The sequence below is a fragment of the Prenolepis imparis genome, unplaced genomic scaffold (assembly GCF_030444845.1).
Source record: "Prenolepis imparis isolate NDT839.2.m4 unplaced genomic scaffold, iyPreImpa1.0 SCAF_3, whole genome shotgun sequence".
In the NCBI taxonomy this organism is placed as follows: Eukaryota; Metazoa; Arthropoda; class Insecta; order Hymenoptera; family Formicidae; genus Prenolepis; species Prenolepis imparis.
The window spans coordinates 2,118,737-2,137,100 of NW_028141161.1; the positions used below are offsets into that span (position 1 = coordinate 2,118,737).

At 39.1% G+C, this 18,364-nt stretch overlaps 1 pseudogene; it reads right to left on the bottom strand.

Annotated features, from left to right (window-relative positions):
* Nucleotides 1-548: 548 nt before the first annotated feature.
* Nucleotides 549-11,064, bottom strand: LOC145933711 (uncharacterized; annotated as a pseudogene).
* Between the last annotated feature and the right edge of the window lie 7,300 nt (nt 11,065-18,364).

The window sequence follows — 18,364 nt, forward strand, 5'->3', positions numbered from 1 at the left end:
TTTTTTATTATAAATTTATATTTATTATAAATTAAATATTTATTTTTAAATCTTTATTTTTATTTTATTATTATATTTATATCATTATTTATTTCTATTTTATTATTATAAATATGTTTAATTTTATTATAATTTATATTATGACTTATTTTTATTTTATTATTATAAAAATGTTTATAATTATTATTTTATTGCGTAGTTTAATAAAATCTATCGAAATTGTGAAGATCGCTATCTCAGTTTCAATACTGTATTCTACTCTCAGGGCTTAATTTTTATATCATGTTCACACATCAAGACTAAAAATCTTAATAAAAGTAGTCATTACTACATACATATGTATTATAATGTTTTCATACATCAAGAAAGTTTTTTTTTTTTGTTAAATATGTTAAAAATAAAAACATACTTTGCGTTTAAAATTAATTTAATATTTAAGTCCAATTATCGGAACCACTTTTAATACTAATTTCAATGAATCTTATTCAAAAGTATCATCCGCCACTACTTCGATAAAAATTTTCCTCAAGAATGGGAAGGATTCAGTACTAGTCCGTGGCCTGCTCGATCTCCGGACTACAACTCATGTAACCTTTCTTTTCAAAGAAAAAGTATTTCTAAACACAAATATGGAGACAGCTAACGAGATGGAAAAATGAAATATTCCACACTGTCGAGAGTATCGAGAATAATCAAATTTTAAGAGCTACGCAAAACGTACAAAAAAGAGCAGAGACATGCTACATTCGCTTCGCCCCACTTTGTCTCGCTACTCTCCGATCCCGCGCTCCTCACCCAGTAGGCGGCGCCTACGCTGCCTTCCGTTGTAGCCACGCGCTGATTGGCAAACTTTAACAATTTATAGCGTAAGAAATAAAGCTCAGATAAAAAAATGGCTCAGGACTTTTCGATTTAGTTTGTTGTCCTGCACCTGATGGTGTGCTTCGTATACGTTTGTTTAGTTACACCCTGTATATATTACAACAAATATTATTTACAAAGGTATTTTATAATGTCCCCATGGTAATGTATCAGTGGTTTCAGGTATGATATACCGCTTGTCATCGTGAGGACTTAGAGCAATTTTTGTCTCGCGAATGGTGTATACTTCATGCAATTTCGATCTTATACACGACTGACTACGTGTCATTACAATCTCTTCATTCAAACACCGCGTATAATCATCAAACGTTATCGTTCTCGCGACAACGTTACTCTTGACACCTTTAATCTTTTTTGTATCTTTCTTGCCATCCACTCGCAAGGCATACATTTTTGCTCTAAGCCCTACAAATTCGGTCATAATCACACCGTTATTTTCATCTTTCATTAGACCAGGTACTTTTTTATTCACGAGCGGTATACCATACACATTGTCCGCAGCGTAATCGCTCGTATCAAATTTGCTTACGTCGCGCTTTATATTCTTATACACATCTTCACATTCGATGTGGTATATTAGGCTGTCTGTGTCGGTGTACATTACCTTGAATCTGTCGCGATATAGCGGTGACATGTACTCGTGATGAAATTCGTATAAACATGTTTTGGAGATGTCGAGTATGCACATGCCGACATAGATTGGTTTGTAAAATTTTACTTCGAGTTTACGTAATTCTACAGCAATAAGATTTTCCGAAAAGATGCTTCTACTGTGGAAATTTGGTTTCGCAATCATTGCCTCTGCACCGTATCTTCCTTCCCAATGTGTGATAAGTTTTACATCAACCCGATTACGCACATTTTCCATCGTTTTGCCGAATACTGCATTATTCATCAATTTATATAAATTTTTTTCAAAATCATTTTTCGCGTGTGTTCTAAATTGCGTATTAAGTTCGATATAATTTCGAAGCCATGGAGATTGCGCGAATTGTAATATGCGATGTATTTTTGCAACGCGAAGGCCGTTACGCGTACATTGCTGCAGGTTGCGGTAGTGTATCACATATCGCTTCTTATCATATAGCGTTGCGAGAAGCTTATCTTCCCGCTTGCCTGGCGGCTTGTCGCGTGTCGGGCAAAACGGTAGGTCAGTGTGCGTGTCGTGAAGATGTCGTGGATATTCTAAATCTACCTCGAGGATGTAGCCTGTGGGTGAATCGAGCGCGATAGATGATGTGTCGAAATTAGATACATCGTCGACCCATTGAAAATCAGCATAAGGCAATGGTTGACACATTGCCCATCCATACAAATTATTTACATCGAAATACATTAGATATGAAGATGGTTTCGATGGATCGTACGACTGCATATACTTGTTATTAGCGTGTGCATATCTGTTTGAACATTGACTCAGACCACCGCGTATACCCCGTTCAATAAACATTACCATATCAATATCTGTGAGCAGTTCGAAATTTACACGTGTATGCTTTAACATGGCGTCCCACGTATACCCGGGAAGAGTATAATAATACGCGGGGTCGAGCCCATAACTCTCGATACATTTATCCCGGAAATTTTCAAAAATGTCGGCTAATAACAAGACATCAGTTTTTAAATATAAGTCGCTATATTCGCCCAGCGTTCGAATGGAGAACTGCTCCCATACGTTTTCGGCGTGCGCGTAATCGTTCTCGGATACAGTGTCGCCGGTCAAGGAACTGTAAAATGATTCGCGCGGTGGTAGACATGTATCTTGCAACTTTTCAAAACAGTCAATGTATTCGTATGGAAAGACACCTTTCCGTGTTAATAATTCGAAATTTTCGGTGGATAAATTTTGAAATTTCAATTGTAAATTTTTGAGTTTATCTTTACTTAGAAATGATGCCAATTTGTCGAGACTTGTCGTGAGAAATTTATATGAATCGATAAAACGTAATTTAATATTTCTGGATTTGTCTTCTGCAATTTGAACATTTTTTGTAAATGATATATATTTTTCTTTAGTTATTGGAAGTAATTCGATTCCCCCTTCGAACGCTGTAGCTATTTCCTTAATTATGAAATGGGAGTCGTAACCGGATAAATTATGAAATACTATTGGAATGCAAAAAGAGTTTTTATAATTTAAGTTGCAATTTGAGTGTGCTGGACCTCTGTACCGCCCGGTCAGATGGCAATGATCGCGTACGCGTGTATCGTCATCTTGCATGAATGGTTTCTCACATATATGACAATGCGTTGCACTATGAAATTTTTCCCACTCGTCTGATGTTAAATTTACCATGGGGACGTTAGTTGCTAAAATATTCTTTACGCGTATCGCTAAATTGTGTAGTTGTTCGGAAAACCACGAAACGCAATCTACACTACGACGAAAATAATACTCGGATAATGAATCGTCATATGAGCAATGTACATAATATGCTATACTAAATACTTGGTGATGTTGAAAGTTTTTTTCTTCTTCCGTCTTTGCTAGCACACATTCGAGATTTGCGTATACGATAAAAGGAAATCGCTCTTTCCTGGTGTAGTTGGTGAAGCTGAGCCACTTGTCCTTATCGCTCGGTAACCGGATAGCGCAGTCATTCATCTCTCCGCAGTCTACTGTATGTGACTGCAACTTGTCTTCCGAATGGAAGTAGTGTAAGCATCTGTAAAACAAATAATTAGTTTTTTTTTCCACATATATAATTTATATATATTACTTTTTTATATATTTTATATATTGCGTTTTTAATTAAATATACGTACCGATCGCAGATATATTTCTTGTGATCTTTTTTGCTCAATTGCGAGCTCACGAGCCGGGAGAGATTCTTGATCCATGCGAAATGTCCAATGTTGTTGCTGTCTTCTACGTACAGCAAGTTGATGTGTCTGTCTTTCTTCTGCTCACTGAGACGTATCGAGACAATGTTCTTTTCTTCGATGCTGTACACATTTATCGAAATGTTGTTTGATAGTTCAAACTTTTTAATTTGATTCACAGTCACTGGAAACTCAATGTCTTGGAGATTCAGCACTGTCGTATAATGTGGATATGAAGATTCCCGTTCCACATTTCTTTCGGCGGGGTACAGAGCAGCGACCACCGCCCACGCAAAACATGCATTGTCTTTTGATTACACATTAACCACTGCTCTCTTCATCATTATTTCTCGTGGCAATTTAACATGACATCCCGCGCGCATTGGATTATACTTGTTTATATTTACAATTAAATTGATTATTCGCGACAATGCCCAACCATTATCGCGTTCCTGAAATTCTTCTAGTGATGCTAGCGTGGGCTCGATAATGCGGCGCTCGTACCATTCACGCAAATCGGAGGTGCGAAAGATTTCACAGTTTTTCGTATTCATAGTTTTATTGGCGCGTTTATCACCCGACACAAACTCACCATTAAACATAGTGTTCACTTTCACACTAGTGTGTTTTTGCAACACTTTTTGCACGTGTCCGATCACAATGTCTTTGGCATCCTCGAGAAATTGACGAGGTTCGATGTGGTTGCTGTTTATCACCGCACCAGTCAAGATGCGGCTCTCGAACGCCGTATCAATCTCTCGCCATATGAGTCCGACGTCTCGCGAACTGCTTCCGGCACCTACGTGTACAAAACGTCTGCGTACCGAATTTTTCAACCCTTCGAGACGCGCGATTTGGAGACAAGCGATTGTCGAACTCCGATCGGTAATCGTGGGCGTTTTATTCGACTTTGTTCTTCCAGTGATTCGATGTATTCGTCACATTGCTGCTCCCACACAATATATTCTTCCACCGAATTCATCCTTGTGGCTTGCTCCAACAAACTTGCTTCCAATTGTGCCATTTTTGAGATGCTCTTGCTGAACCTCTGACAAAGATACTGACAGAGTATGCCTCCTTACCAACATTTTTATTTGATCACTGATACTTGAAAAACTCGAGTATGTTGCATTTTGCACATTTAACCTTGACAATAATTCTAATATTTCATTAAGGATGATGTCATAGCAGCCGTGCATCGGCGCTTGAAAATTGCAATTTTGCACATTTTGAACACCTGGGATTGATGTCATAGCAGCAGATGTGCATTAGCTCTTAAAATTTTGAATATGTTACATTTTGCACATTTTGACCTTGACAATAATTCTAACATTTCATTTGAGGATGATGTCATAGCAGCCGCGCATCGGCGCTTGAAAATTTTGAATATGCTGCATTTTGAACATCTGGGTCTGATGTCATAGCAGCAGCTGTGCATTAGCGCTTAAAATTTTGAATATGTTGCATTTTGCACATTTTGACCTTGACAATAATTCTAACATTTCATTTGACGATGATGTTATAGCAGCCGTACATCGGCGCTTGAAAATTTTGCATATGCTGCATTTTGAACACCTGGGACTGATGTCATAGCAGCAGCAGTGCTTTGATTGGTTGAAAATAATATCGGATCAGCAATAATCCCCACCCCATCACAATTGATATTATGGATAAAATTTAAAAATAATTTAGTATCACATTGATCACTCGATTGAAAAGTGTTGTGTGCCTCGAACAAGGCACTGGGGTTGCGCCGAATTAAGGATGAGGATCCTCGGGTCGTGCAGGACTTCGTAGGAAGTTAGGAGTGTTGTACTCTTTTCTTTCTCTTAAAATACACTTTTATTTCGGATTGAATATGGTTTCGCTTTATTTCTCGTCCTTTCTTTAAATATATATTCGCGTAACATTCGATGAGCGTATATTCGTATTCCTCTCAATAATTCAGGTCGTTGTTAGTGAGTCTCGTTCTGATGTTCTGGTTTCTTATTAGCGACCACGTCTTGATGTTTAGGAATTGTATTCGAGACTGCCTTCGCGGGCGGGCTCTCCGTCCTATATCCTCTTTGTTTCTTGGATTTCTTTCGGGAGAGGCCCTTGGAAACAGGTCTCTGATTGGTTAACAATACTCACGCGTTTTTGATCTAATTGCAAGCGAAGCAGGTCGAAGTCCCTGGTCTTCGCTTGCATCTCGCGGTTTCCGGTGCTTCGCGCGTGTCTCGCTGCGTTAGCGTTTTCACGCGACGAGCGTTTGTCGAGAGCGCTCTTTTATAAGCAAAAATGTTTTACAGTATTCTATAAAGATATTCAGTAAATTCTAATTTCTAATAACTACTGGTTATAGTTCGGGCTATAACATTCCTCCCCCGTAAAAAAAAGAAAAACGGAGGTACGAAGTTTTTCGCTTTCTTATCTTATTTTTGTTAAGATTATTTCTAATGCTACGTACAGTTATAATTCCCGTTTACAATGTAGTTTTATAATCGTTTCTTATTATTGTGTCTGGTGTTGTCAATTTCCGTTTAGCGTAATTTCGCCGGTATTTCTTATTATTTTATTTTCGAGCTGACCGTCACATTGTATGGTTATCGTTTGTTCGGCGTCCGTCGAGTATAACCAGGTGTGCTCTTGGTGTAATGCTATCCATAACATGTGGGTTGAGACATAGTGTCTTACATTACATTTGCTCTGATAATGTTGTCGCTGCGTATACATTTGAATTTCGCATGGTGCGTCTAAATCTACGCGGTGTATAGGTGAATTGCGTTTACATACATATTGTGTATTAATTTTATTACAATTTCGCAATTCGCTTTTCGTCATTGTCGCATATGTTAATTTTTCTTTATCTATAACAATTATTTGATTATCTATTTTGATATAATTGTATACATTATTATAGGATGGTGTGGGGAATTTTATTACTTTTACAATATCATAGGTCGGTTGCGCAATTAAAGGGAAACGCAAAATAGTATATATTGTTGTCGGATCACAGTAAGTATATAACAGTAAGTATTAGTTTTCTATAAATAGCTTTAGTCTATTCGTATGCATGCGCACTGCTTTTCTTCCTTTTTTAATTGTGTAATTTACGTCGGAATTCTTTTCGGTTATTACGTAAGGTCCTGCCCATAGTGCATCTAATTTTTTCGATCGTCCCCGTCGGAGCGTCTCGTCGTATACTAGTACTTTGTCGCCTATCTTAAATTTTGTTTCTTTCGCGGATTTATCGTAGTACCCTTTGGCTTTTATTTTGTCTTCTTTAATATTCTCTTTCGCGAGTTGATTTGACGCCCGTATTCTTTCTTTTAATTCTTGCGAGTAGTCGTCGTAACTATACGTTAGTTTGGGCGGTCTCGCTAGAGCTGTCGGTAGGTCCGCTTGATGCCCGTATACTAATTCGAAAGGTGTATGCCCCGTAACCGTGTGTGGGGTCGTGTTATACGTAAACATTGCGTAGGGAATCCACTCGTCCCAGTCTGTTTGGTCGGCATTTATATAGTGTCTTAAATATTCGGCTAACGTACGGTGTGAACGCTCCGTTGCTTTCGGGGTGATAAGCTGTTGTCTGAATTTTATCGATTTTAAGTAATTTGCACGTATTCTTAAATATTTCACTTACAAAATTTGTTCCTTGGTCGGTTAGAATTTTTTCGGGAATTCCGTATTCGAAAATTATTTTCGTGGCGAATTCTTTCGCGACCGTGTTAGCTTCTTGGTTTGCGATCGGTATCGCTTTGCTAAATTTTGTTAAATTATCTTGGAAAGTTAGTAAATATTTATTTCCGTTATTAGTAATTGTTAACGGTCCGACTATATCTAACGCGCATTTTTCGAATGGTTTACTCGGCGTGTCCGTAATAATGAGGGGTGCTTTTACTCGTCGCGATAATTTATTTTTCTGGCAGGATTCGCATTTCGAGATATATTTTTCGACGTCTCTTGTTAATCCTGGCCAGTTATGTTTTAATCGAATTCTTTTTATTGTGCGTTCGATTCCCTGATGTCCTCCTGTGGGTGCATCATGATATTCGTAGAGTATTTGTTGTTTCTCCTCTTCGGTATATACTCTTGCGTTATCGGCGAGTTTTTCTTCTCTCTCTTCTTCCTCTTCTTCTACTTTGAAGATTTCTCTCTTTCTTCTCTCGCTTGTATCTCGAGTTACGTGTCGACTTAGCGCGTCGGCGTTCGCGTTTGCTCGTCCGGCCTTGTGAATTATCTCGTAATCGTATTCTTCTAATTTTAATCTCCAGCGGATGAGTCTTGATCCGGGGTCCGTGACGTTAAATAGCCAAATTAGAGGTTTATGGTCGGTTATTATTTTAAATTTTGTTCCATAGACATATGGTCGAAAATGTTTAACTGCCCATACGATTGCTAACAATTCTTTTTCGGTCGTATTATAATTTTGCTCTGCCCGAGATAACACTCGGCTGGCGTAAGCGATAGGTCGGTCATTTCCTACCGGTCCCTGTGACAGCACGGCTCCGATTGCGTAGTCGGAGGCATCGGTGGTCACGTTGAATTCTTCGATGAAGTCCGGATATTTTAACACTGGCGCGGTCATTAATTTTTCTTTTAGGGTGTCGAACGCGATTTGTTGTTCGTTTCCCCATACAAAAACTTCCGTCTTTTTTGTTAGTTTTGTTAACGGTTTCGCGATTCGCGAGAAATCTTCAATGAATTTGCGATAGTAGCCCGCTAGTCCGATAAACGATTGTATGTCTTTTATTTTTTGTGGCGTCGGAAAATTTTTTACCGCGTCTAGTTTCGACGGATCGGGTAATATGCCGTTCTCGGAAATAATATGCCCTAAGTATATTACTTCTTTACGTAAAAATTCGCACTTTTCCGGTTGCAATTTTAAATTATGTTTTCGTAATCTTTGTAGTACTTCCACGAGTCTTTTGTTATGATCCTCTAAACTGGATCCGTATATTACGATGTCGTCGAGATAAACGAGACATCTGAGCCCTTGTATCCCTGTTAGTACCGAATTCATTAATCGTTGGAAGGTCGCAGGCGCGTTTTTTAATCCAAACGGCATTCGGTTGAACTCGTAGTGTCCATAGGGGGTTGAAAAGGCGGTTTTGTTTTTATCGCGCTCAGCCATCGGTATCTGGTGATATCCTGATGCTAGATCAAGCGTCGTAAAATATTTGGCGTTCCCTAACTGGTCCAATATATCGGTAATATTAGGCAGAGGAAATGAGTCGCCTATAGTTAAATCGTTAACTTTCCGGAAGTCTACTACTACCCTGAGCCTTTGTTTTCCTGACGCATCGGCTTTTTTCGGCACTACTAATAATGGAGCATTCCATTGACTCATGCTTGTTCTAATAATTTGGTCTTTTAGCATTCCTTGCACTTGCTTATTTACTTCTGCTTTATGCTTCTCGGGAAGGCGGTATGGTCTTACGTTGACGGGCGAGGTGTCGGCGCGCGTGTTTATCTCGTGCTTTATCGTCGCGGTGCATGTCAGTGGTTCTTCATTTAAATGAAATATATCGCTATATTCTTCGCATATCCGTTGTACTGAGCGTTTTTCTTCGACGTTTAGATGATCCGTGCGTAATAATTGTCAGATTCGTTCGTCGCGCGTTGACGAGTTATGAGTGTCGCCCGTGTGTATCGTGTATACTTTGTGTGCGTTATCTTCACATATGTCTTCTACGGTTACGAGCGGCGTACTAATCTCTACGGTCTCGTCGGTCGTATTAATTATACTGACGGGGCACACAAAATTTTTTGGTTCTACCAGGCATCGTCCGATATATATTCCCGGTGCTGTTTCTTCGGCCTTTATCACGCCTATCTTATTACGATTCGTTGCCGCTTGTATTATCGTTTCGCTACGCGGTTTTAATTGAATTTTATTGTACGGTCGTAATTTTAATACGGCGTTTCCTATTTGAATCTCCTGTTTTTTGTAATCGCACGTGACTTGTTGCTTTTGTAGAAAATCGATTCCTATGATCCCTTCGTATTCCATTGGGAAGTCGTCCTTTACGACATAAATCGCGTGTTTGATTTTTCGGCTGCCTAGATCGATAGTCGCGTAGAATTTTCCTATTGTTCGCGCTTTATGCCCGGTTATGCCGATCAAAGTAATTTTGTCGTTGTATATCTCGGTTTCACCTTTCAGGTGTTTAACTTTTATTAAAGAGACAGTAGCTCCAGAATCGTAGAGCATGTTAATCTTGCCGTTCTTTACTTCGCGTATAGGTAGAGTTATTAAATTCAGGCTCGCTGCTCCACGAGGCGTCTGTCGCACGTGAGTCACCTGATATTCTATCGCGCGTGTCTTTTTATTATTTTCTTCTTGCCGTTCTTCCTCGTCACTGCTATACTCGGAGTCGGTATCTCTTTTTCGCGATTTCGGTTTCTTACTGTTCTCAATTTTATTTATGCTTCGTGATTTTTTATTATCGGTTCCCTTATCGCGGTCCGGTGTATTTGTTTTCGGCCTTCCATTTAAAGTCCAACACTCGTCGCGATTATGTCCGCGTTTTTTGCAATAATTGCAGAATTTCTCTACGGTATTTGCGCGAGGGGGCTTGTCCGGTTTTGGGAGCGCGTATTTACTGCTGCGGCAATCGCGTCCGTAATGTCCCGATTTTCCGCATTTATAACATTGCGTGGTTTTATGTTGACCTTGTCGCGGTTGTTGCCCAGTTTTGCTTTGTGATGCATTTGTCATTCGCGATGCGTTAGATCCTATTAACTTTTCTTCTGCGGTTGCGCCCGTTATCGCTTCTTGGAGTGTTGTGTATCGTTGTGATCGCACGAGTATTTTCAATTCGTTACGTAATCCGAATTGGAAATTTAATAATGCTTGGCTTTGTATGGTTTCTAAAATAGCACGCTTATAGGTGCTCGAACGCTTTTCTCCCTCAATCATTGAGCTATATAATTTCCTGGCAAGTTTGTCGACGCGCTGTCCGAAACTCTGTGCCGGTTCGTTAAAGTTTTGCTTGAGCGAATTGAACTCGATTTGTAAATGCGCTGTACTCCGCTTACTTTGATAAGAATTTTCTAGTTGGTCTTTCAATTCTTCGAACGTTTGAATGTCTCGTGTCTCGAAATCTTGCATGGCTTTTCCCCGTAATTTAGTAAATAATATTCCTTGAATTAACGCTTCCTCGTCATCAGGGTGAATATTTTTAATTGCGTACGTACAGGAGTTTAGAAATTCTTGTAATCGGGTTCGCGTTGTGCCGTCGAACTCCGGTATCATTATTCGCGCCTCCTTTAGTGACATGTACCGTTGTGAGGCATTCCGCCGATTTCGGATGTCACGCTCGGTTCGTCCGTAAGCCATACGAGGCTCGTGCTCTTCGTCCGAATCTCGATCATAAGCGCGTTCGCGGGATCTAATCTGCCTATTGTCTAAGCGCCTATCCGCTCCCTGTTCGCGTGTGTGTTCGCGTAGATTCCGTCGATCTTCTGCGTCTCGATTTCGAGGGTAGTCGCGGTGATCACGTTGATTATTTCTGTCTCGCTCGGGAGTGAGTTCGCGTAGATCTTGCCGACTGTCGCATCTCTCTTCCGCATTTTGATTACGGGTGTGTTCACGGAGATGTCGATTATCGCGGTGCCTATTTGCATCCCGTTTGCGTGCGCGTTCGCGGGAGCTTTGACGACTCTCGTCTGATCTCTCTCCGCGTGACCTCCAATCGTACATTTTATTTATTTCTGTCCGCATTTCGATTTGTAAATCTCGTAGGCCTTGCAATACGTCGCGCATCATAGGATTTTCCTCGTTCGCGTTGTTTTCGACGGGTGTCCTATGTTCGGCGGGTGTCCTGTGTACGTCGACTTCTACGCGATGTACGTTTCCGCGCTCTATAGTTTCGCGTAGGCGACCAATTTCGCGGTCCACAGCACCCACGGATACGTCCGCTGCACCATTTGGTGGGGTGTGCATTACCGACATGTTATCTTCGTTAGAGTCAAAATCGCTACTATCGTACGTAGTTGACCATCCGCTTTTCTGTGACGCGTTGCTAGGGGTTTTGCTTGCGCGTATTTTAATTTCTTTTATATTTTCGTTATTACCGTCTGTTCGCGTCTTTAGTATACTTTCGTCAAAACTATCGAAGGGGAACTCGCGTTTAACAATGACGTTCGCGGGTAATTCGTTTTCGCTTTCGCTTGAATATTCGTTCTCTAATTTTCTCCGAACTCGCTCGAGTCTTTCTACAGTTAAGGGTAACGCTTGAATCGCTCGTTTGGCTGAGTCGCTATGTAGCCAAGATTTGTTCGCTATCGGTTTCGGGGATGTCTTGTTCCCTTCCGACATTCACGCAGAAATATTATAAGGATCGGACTTACAGTATTACGGTTCGCATCGTTACGCTCTTTATCGCTCGGTACGGCTTGGCTGCTGCTGCTGCAACTCGATCGCTCGTGGGCTGATAACGGCTGGCGGCTCGGTGCTCGTGCTTGACACGGCAGGTCGTCGCTCCGTGATGACGCGTTGTCCGTGAGATTGTCGCAGGTCGGCGTTGTCCTTGGGACGTTGGCGATCCTACTCGATTCTCAGCTGCTTGCTTATCGCTCTTCGTACTGCTTGCGTTGTCCGTCCTTCACTTTCACTGCACTGTGACTTATGCTTATTTCCGTCAGCTGTTTTTCTAACTGACGTGCCTGCTTCCACACGTTGTGTATGTGTGTATTGCGGGTCTTATTTTTTAGTATGCTGCTTTCTGTGTTGTCCGTCGATTATTTCGACGTGCCTGATTTTTCTAATACTTTTGTATTGTTTTCAGGTCTTCAGGTTCCTGCTGGTCCTGGCGGTCCGTCGGCGCAATCCCACCGCTGCCACCAATTTTGTTGTGTGCCTCGAACAAGGCACTGGGGTTGCGCCGAATTAAGGATGAGGATCCTCGGGTCGTGCAGGACTTCGTAGGAAGTTAGGAGTGTTGTACTCTTTTCTTTCTCTTAAAATACACTTTTATTTCGGATTGAATATGGTTTCGCTTTATTTCTCGTCCTTTCTTTAAATATATATTCGCGTAACATTCGATGAGCGTATATTCGTATTCCTCTCAATAATTCAGGTCGTTGTTAGTGAGTCTCGTTCTGATGTTCTGATTTCTTATTAGCGACCACATCTTGATGTTTAGGAATTGTATTCGAGACTGCCTTCGCGGGCGGGCTCTCCGTCCTATATCCTCTTTGTTTCTTGGATTTCTTTCGGGAGAGGCCCTTGGAAACAGGTCTCTGATTGGTTAACAATACTCACGCGTTTTTGATCTAATTGCAAGCGAAGCAGGTCGAAGTCCCTGGTCTTCGCTTGCATCTCGCGGTTTCCGGTGCTTCGCGCGTGTCTCGCTGCGTTAGCGTTTTCACGCGACGAGCGTTTGTCGAGAGCGCTCTTTTATAAGCAAAAATGTTTTACAGTATTCTATAAAGATATTCAGTAAATTCTAATTTCTAATAACTACTGGTTATAGTTCGGGCTATAACAAAAGGTTCTTTTAAAATGTACTCCGCCAGCATGAATTATTACGTTCCAGTACAAGAGAGTGATGTTTTGTGCAAGAAGAAATGTGACAAGTAAGTTTCAATATTATCTGTTAAATAAAGATTTTTAAATAATGATTTTTAAATAATTATTTTTAATAAAATTTTTGTAGCGCTTCATCTCATCATGCGGCTCGTATACTTGGAAGAAGATACGTCTTAACCCCAACATCATACAAATATTTGGAAATAGGAATCAGCGTCGGAATAATATCCTATGTGGAATTGGCTCTCGGTGATAATCGAGGCAATCAAATAATATTACCCATTGAAACATGGAAATCTCTAATGCGGAAACGAGCAGACATTGAGCAGCTAACTGAAACTCCACTATGGATTAGTGATTTGACACTCGAAGCGGTTAACATGTATACTTCAAAAATTATAAAAATTACATTATCTGATAATTCTTTGTACATGAAACCATCAACTTTCTACATCAAGTTACTACATTTATTCGATTTCGACAAATGTATTGATCATATGTATTCCTGGCTGTGTGAGAATACTCATAGTGTTAATGAAAAATTTAAGCAATTTGTAAATGTATTACAACGCAATAATATCCACGATGTGAGCAATGCCGCAAAGGCGATACGTGATAGTAATATGTTTAATAGCGAATCACTTATAGATTGTGAATTGATAACTTGTGCTATAAATGAAATTATTTATAATGCTTGCAACAAATAAATTATTTTACTGTTAAACTGTGTTTAATTATTTCTTTCCCGCCCCTGTTCTATATGTATATGAATAGTATGATGTGCACATGCATTATCAGCAAAACTCTTCAAAAAATGATGAGCTAAATGATACTCCAGTTAGAACAGAGAAATGAAGAGAAATGTAGAATTAAAATCAAGAGGGGAGCAATATTATAATATATGTGTCGTGTCATAGAGTAGCAGACTTATACTCGCATGCTCGTGCTGTGCGGTTGCATGAAACTGTATGATATACTCTAATTGAAGGGAAAACGTGTTGCAACTGTAGATGCTCCCTAAATCAGATTTTATCGTGCAGTGTGTGTTCTATTTGCACATATTAAACTGTTAAAAATTAAAACACTTAAAGTGTGAATTCTGCAAGTGCTGTGAAGATGGCAACTCTGATGAAATATATTGCATCACTGGAAAAAGATGTGTTAGAAATTGCTGCTGTGATGGAAAGAAAAAATTTAGCAGTGCGTCCGACTGAAAGTGGTAAAGTGAGTTATCTGTTCTGGGAGTTAAATTGTGATGAATGTATCGACTTGTTAGAAGGACAATGCTCACAAGAACTTTTGACATTTGTAGACCTGACAATAAACCCGAAAAACTTTTTAATTAAAAATTTGCAATCACGGACAGCTCGAATCGCGCGACTTGAAAGAGAAAGAAAATTTCTACGCAAATGTTGCTTAAGCATAGATACCAGTGTTCCTGCGCTTTCGACACACACTCCGGTGAATTCAATCTTCCAGATGATACATGGACGAGAAATAGGTTTGAGAAAACGTCATACAGCTACTCTACAAATTCAAATATCTAATAATTTCCTAAAATCCACATAACCCTAAGTTCCGTCTCCGCGGAACCAGGATATCTCCTTGGAGATTTGCCCTGTGATATAAAAAAAAAATAAAAAAAAAAATTAAAAAAAAAGATATCGCAATTTCCTTGTGAGCATGGCGACTTCTTTGAGAAGGAATAAATGTAGTAAGTATCTCTTTAAATTTATAATAAATAAAAAATTTTAAAGATTATTAATATTTTTTGTGTTATACAGGAGTCCCGCCCAGCCGTCGCCTCCGCTTGCTGCTTCAAACATCATCACCTCATCATCACCATCACCATCGCTCAACACCGCCCCACATCCCCCTATACATTTTATATTTTTATATTATTATTGTATTATTATATTTCATATTTTAAATTTTATATACTTTTTTACATTTTATATTAATTTATATTTTATATTTTATATATTTTATATTTTAAATTCACACACACACACACAAAATTGTATAATTGCACACACATACTCATTTAAAAAATAAAAATTATTTTAAATATTAAATAAATGTATTTATTTTAGAATAGGTCCTCTCCTTGCATCCCTACTATTAATAATAGCATAAGAAATATTAAATTATTATTAAGAATATTATTATAAAAAAAAAATTCTCTCTTACGAACGCCTCTCTCTTTGCATTCTCCTTCGCTGCATCAGCTCTCGCGCTCTCCTTCGCATCATCTCGCTACCTCTCGTCATCTCGCGCTATCTCTCTCGCTCTTGCATATACGCCTCGCTTGCGTCATCTCTCTCACGTGTGCCTCGCGCTCTCCTTCGCGTTCCTCTCTCCCCGCGGACCCCTCACCCAAAGAGCTTCATGCGGTCTTTCGCGGGTTCCTCTCTCCCCGCGGACCCCTCGCCGCCCCGGCACCAAAATCGCGGACGCTCCCCCTCCCCGCGGACCCCTCGCGGACCCGGCTCCAAAATCGCGGATGCTTCCCCCTCCCCGCTTCCCTCTCGCGGACGCTCCCCCTCCCCGCGGACCCCTCGCGGACCCGGCTCCAAAATCGCGGACGCTTCCCCCTCCCCGCGACCCCCTCGCGATACATCGCGGACGCCTCCCGCGTGACGTCATTCCCCCTCCCCGCGTGACGTCATTCCCCGCGCCCTGGGTTCCCCTCGCCCCCCCCCCCTGATTGCCCCTGAGTTAGAACCGGCCTTATATCACTACTTATTATTAATAATACTAAATAAAAATTGAAACTCAACATATATTTACCTTTGCCCAATCTTTTGGCGTTTTTTGAGGGCCGGAGCCTGCACAATTAAGTGCTGATGCTACTTTTTCCCATAATTCATCCTGTAAAAAAAAAGAATATACATTATATTTATTTGTATTTTTTATTTACAATTTATTATATTTTTATTATTAGCGTTTGTAAAAATTATACTTATTTAATTATAATTATTTAATAAAACATAACTTATAAAATCACTTACTATTTTTCTTTTATTTTCTCGATTATATCGCAATCTGCCTCTTTCAAAATCCGGGTGAGAATGCATAAAATTTATGAGAATTTTTTTTGTTTTTCCGTCACATTCATTTTTCAGAAAAAAATCACAGAAAAAAGCAGTTTTTCGTAACAGTAAAAGCTGGAAATAGTGAATCTTCTTTCTTCTATACGCAGAACGCGCTTAAACATGTTTGTCGACCAAGGACGATAACAAAAAATAGTGTAATTTTAAACGTTTATGATTATTATTTCAGGTACAGTCCTTGACAAAATGTTTTTCACCACACTGGCAAATCTAGTGATTTCGTATTTTCGCTTCGTATTTTCACTTCGTTACAGAATCACGCGAACAAATTCACATGAAATGAAAGTGCGAAAAGTGAGTGATCTCACTTAAATTACAGAATCGACCCCCTGCACTGCCCGACCGATGGTCGCCGGGCGCAGCCTTCCGACTGATGACGTGTCGGGAACGGGGTCGTTACAATCTTTTTATGTCATCCTCAATTAGATCTCGTTTTTCATTCGAGTAATCAGTTATAATGCAATCGTCATCTTGCTCTATTTCTGGAATAGCAACAGTGGTAGTAGTGCTTTCGATAACACTTTCCACTTTTATGTAATTTTGTCGAGCCGCTTGTGCTTCGATGACATACTGCGGTTCCCGAATAGGCATATTTCTTGCTACTCTACTATCTATTATTTCAGCAACCAAGCAGTCTTCGTAGAATCGTTTAAGCAGTGCTGACATTTTTGTTTCCCAAAATCTGTCATCACGCTCGACAATCGTGTACTTCAATCCAAAGGGTGTCCACACAGCAAAAATGCAATACTTTCTTTGCGTTATGTGGAGTTGTCCCTGCACTTGGAAGTAGTACGCGTGTCTTTGATTCATTCGAGTGTCATCCGTTTTATCAAATATTCTATAAATATGTGAAATCTTATTGAGCATTGCAGTGATAGGAGACACATGCCGCGCCGCATAAGGACATTTAATCTCAACAATAGTATCGCCCAGATAGCAATGCCTGATGATCAGATTTCATCACGTCATGATCTTCTGATATAGATCGAAATGTGTTGTATGTCTTGTAATCATATTATGATGATAGGTATCATGAGCACAAGTTACATGCACATGATGAAAAATGTGAGCTCAGATATTAACGTTACTTCATTGACTCATGATAATCACATGCTGACTGCAATAATCAACAATTATGTATTATAAGTTATGTACGTTCAGTATTTTCGTCATTATTATATATTATGGACCTCAAGCAAATGATCTCCCTGATGATTTTAGTCTAAACAAGCAAAAAAGAGAAACATTTTTAAATATATATATTTCCCAAACTGCAAATAGTTTTTAAATATATATTTATTAAATGTGGATATTTTATATATATATATATATATATACATATATATATATATATATACTGAGAACGCATATGCGTCTACTAATATATATACAGGGTGATTCACGTAACGGTCGCCACGATTTTTGGGACATTTCCGCCAGTTTAAAAAAAAGTTTATACAGTAAAAATCAATCTGCTTTACGCAAGCTTTAACATGCAATACAAAATTTTATAAAAAAATTTTTTTTTTATAAACAAATTAATGTCACTTTAAATTTTTTAAATGGAACCATCATATTTTTTTTATATAAATTTATTCCTCACAATATTCTGGATAAAAAATTATAAGGGTAGGATGGTCAAAAAGTGAATAGTTTACGAGATATTTTATATTTTAATCTTATAAAGGTGGTTCTCGTAACGATCGCCACGATTTTTGGGGTACTTACCATAATCTGACAAAAAATGTCATTAATCAGAAATTTACCAATTTGTAACCGTCAACAAATTTAACAATAATTTAATGATTGCATACAATTTTACTTTATGTAATATTTTAATTCAAAATTAACGATTTTAAAGCTTCTACAGCGTAATTCTTTGCTATCGAGGAAGTTCACTAAAAACGTAAATAGTAAACAGACTTGACTTTGACCTTATGTTACCATGTAGCTTAGCTATTAATCTGATCAGGAAATTTTAGTTTGTTATTATTTTTATTTACTATTTACTATTTATTTTTATTTTATT